The sequence below is a fragment of the Glossina fuscipes genome, unplaced genomic scaffold (genome assembly GCF_014805625.2).
Source record: "Glossina fuscipes isolate IAEA_lab_2018 unplaced genomic scaffold, Yale_Gfus_2 2, whole genome shotgun sequence".
Classification (NCBI taxonomy): domain Eukaryota; kingdom Metazoa; phylum Arthropoda; class Insecta; order Diptera; family Glossinidae; genus Glossina; species Glossina fuscipes.
The window spans coordinates 25,148,839-25,152,372 of NW_023998416.1; the positions used below are offsets into that span (position 1 = coordinate 25,148,839).

A 3,534-nucleotide genomic window follows, 5' to 3' on the forward strand; every position below is an offset into this window, starting at 1 on the left:
TTAATCAATGTCCTTCCCCAATCGTATGTTTTCAACGTCTTACCTTAAGCAATATGCGTAAATCTCTTCGAGTTTGCTTAAAAAGTTGCAGACTTGCTCCTTAAATTCACAAGTTTTCTTCACGATTTTGAATCGAATATTACAAAGGCTAATAGGTAGCTATAAACAAAACGAAAAGAAGGTGTTAACAGGATTTTTTTTCCTTTGTTTCATGTAAATATTCATCCCGTGTAGGATATAATCCTACACCATTTGTGGTACAAGGTTGTGTTAAATTTATGCAGATATACGCAATATCCAAAGATAGATCCACCGATCGATCCGGGATAATTTCCTAAATAGATCTAACCTTGTCTGTCCGTCTATCCGTCTTATTTTCTTGCAATTAATCGAAAGATTGAACAAAATAATAACCGAAAAATTGTTATTTGTAAGTAACGAGCACAACGAAGTGAACTGAAAAATCTGACTTAACACGCTTCATAATAAGGTATAGAATATTTAATATATGACATCGAATAACTAATCCTCTATAAATAGGATATGAACAAAAATTTCCCCACTTTACAATCTATATTGTGTGTTGTGCTTTATCGCTTGGCTTTATCGTACCCCAAACCATTTGTGTTACAGCGAATATTAAATTAATGCGCACCTAAGTAGCACCGAGAAAGGTTTAAGATAGACCCATCTTTTTTATACCGATCAGAATCATTTTCTGAATTATTTTCTGAATCGATTTAAGGTTTTCTTTCGGTTTATCCGTCTAATGGCTGGCCACGCATTTTTTGCGTGCAGCCTACAGATCACAAGTTTTTGACAATATTTTTATGGGCTTTAGTACGCTATTGATAATGGTTCGGACCGTGGCAATTTTTACCCCACTCTCCACATAATAACTTAGTTTGAAAAGTCGGTATATGAATTATATTAATCTGTAGGATGATGTAGGGTATTTAATGGTGCACACTGCCCCATCATAGCGTTTTCACGCGGTTTATATAAAACGATTTCATGTAAGCGGTCTCCTCAATATCACATTCTGAATCGATGTAAGTTTGCCTGTCTGTCGGATGTCTGTTCATGTATTTTTATATGTAACCCACAGACTGCAATTTTTGAGATATTTTGATAACATTTGCCACCGCAATGTGTTTTGTCCAACGACAAACTCTACTCACAACGGTTCGGGTTGAACCACTTTCCATGTAAAGCCACATCTTGCGATTGAACATTTGTATTAAGCAAAGTGATGTAGGGTATTTAATGGTTGGCCGTGCCCTCCTATAAAACTTTTTTGCAATTTTTGTGCGACTGCCTATTTTTTGATGATGATTTGGCAAAAATGGACGCTATGCAATCTAAAAAATAAAAGCTCTTATGTGATTACTCTGTTGTCTGTTTGTGTAGTAATTACTCTCTGACCAAGCCGAATTGACTATATTAGATCTTATTCGTGATATTTTCTTCTCCCACAAAAATAATGTGCTCAGCAGGGAGATATTGAGATTCGTGTCTATTTACAACTTTTATGGATTGCAATAAAGTTCCATTGGACTATCTAGGCCTAAACTTCCGTTCAGATGCTCGCAGTGCACTTGCAAAATTGCTAATCACCTAGCTATGTCCTAGCCATCCCACATGATGATGATCACAACGTCTTATCTGCTCCCTTATATGCCCTTATGGGTTATATGCCTCAGGCGAATAATAATAGGAGTTGGAAGGGTAACAGAGGTTTATTTTATGCGTGCAGCGATAGAAGTGTGAAATAATTAAGGTCAGTATTTATGTAAGAGGCCGCAACATCTTCGAATCTAGAAACTGATTTATTGACTAATTTGACTTGTAAATCCTTGGAGGCTTTTGCTTAGGTCAGTCGAAATTGAAAATTTTCTCATACCCTAACCTGTCCATAATTGGAATACGATAGCCTTAGAGCTTAAAAAACCGCAAAAAGTCCTCTCCTTGCAACACTGCATATTGATCTTCACTACGATCTATGATAAGCAACAGTAAAATTAGAATAATGGCTTCACTTTTAATAGAAAGCAAACTGTGCCCACAAAGGGTGCAGGAGTTTTCAAGTACATTCTTATTATGTTTATAAGAATTTTGTATGTTTTTTTTTTGACAATGTAAACCTAGCTTACTTTCTCTAAACTGCAAACAAATGCAACTCTGCTTAAACAAATCAAATTTTGACAATATTAAAGTAAAGGAAATAAAACAAGAGCTGTGATATATGACAGATGGGGGAGAGAAAATGTTAGAAAAAAAAAAAAAAAAAAAATTGCAACAAACAAATTGAGTACAATTAGCAAATAAAGAAGATAGGCATTAAAATCTTTTTAAAAGCGTTATTAAAAATGTGATAAAATAAAACTTAAAATATATACAAAAAATTTCACGCTTAAGCCTTTAAAGGAATTGCAACGAAAAGATATTTAATTTGCAAATGATCAAATAAAAAGCATATAATTCAAAATGAATCGAAATGCATATAAAAGAAAATTGGAACAAATCATAAAGAAAAAAATTTAATATCACTCATACGCTTCCTCGAATTGAAGCTCATATTTAAACGTTATTATAAGAGAGAGCGACTTATATATCGAATTGATTCTCATTCTCCCATTTAAGGTCAGTTGTAATATAATAAATACGAGAAAATTTATAAGCATTACCGCAAACAAAAAAAATAAAAAAAAAATAACTATCTACCTAATCACAGTTATCTATGTTTACTACGATGTATGTTGAGTGAGATTTTTATCCACATTTGAAAAAAAAAAAAAAAAAAAACAAAAAAAAAAAAAGAAAACAGAAAAAGTCAAATCAAATCATAACGAGTTGTGATAAGATTGAGCGTCATGTATATATAAAAATGAACGGAACTTAAATGTATACAAAAAGTCAGACTAACAGATGTGATTTAGATTATCGCCACCTTTACTCTAGTCTGCGTTTAGTTCTCGATTATGCGCGAGTCTGTGCTGAGATACGAATTAAAACGGTACGATAATCAAAAGAGTCTCGCGGTTTGATTATAAAGTGAAAAACCATTAGCATTAGCAAAAGTGTAACGAGTCGAATGAAATGTTATTTTCCTTCCTCTTCTTCTTTTTTTTTCCTTATTGTTTTTTTTTACATTTTTTCTGCTTTGTTCGAAAATTATTGTACAATTGATCCTTTGAAAAAAAAATATTTTAATTAAAACTAAATGCAAAAATAAAAACAAAAACAAAAAAAAAAGAGCGATCACTGACTTTGACCATTATTAGTTCTTTATCTTTTCCTACAAGAGTGAGTATTTAGTGCGTGTCCGTTTAAAGTGAAAGAACAATAAAAAACAACAAAAAAAAAAAACATATGTATATATATATAATATGTATATGTTTTTATAAATGTATATAAAACCACGAGATTTATGCCGTTTAATATCGCTTGCAATTAAGATTTTGTATTTCATTCTTCTTCATTGAAAATTTACTGTAAGATTCTTTGCAAAAAAAAAAAAAAAAAAAAAAAAAA

At 31.8% G+C, this 3,534-nt stretch overlaps 1 protein-coding gene across 1 annotated transcript in view; it reads left to right on the top strand.

The window, feature by feature from the left end:
* Positions 1–3,183: 3,183 nt before the first annotated feature.
* The window catches only part of LOC119633721, a 14,846-nt gene continuing 14,495 nt past the window's right edge, over positions 3,184–3,534 (top strand). The window contains exon 1 of the mRNA XM_038027417.1: positions 3,184–3,306. The gene's annotated coding sequence lies outside the window, so the exon portion shown is untranslated. The remainder of the gene's footprint in view (positions 3,307–3,534) is intronic.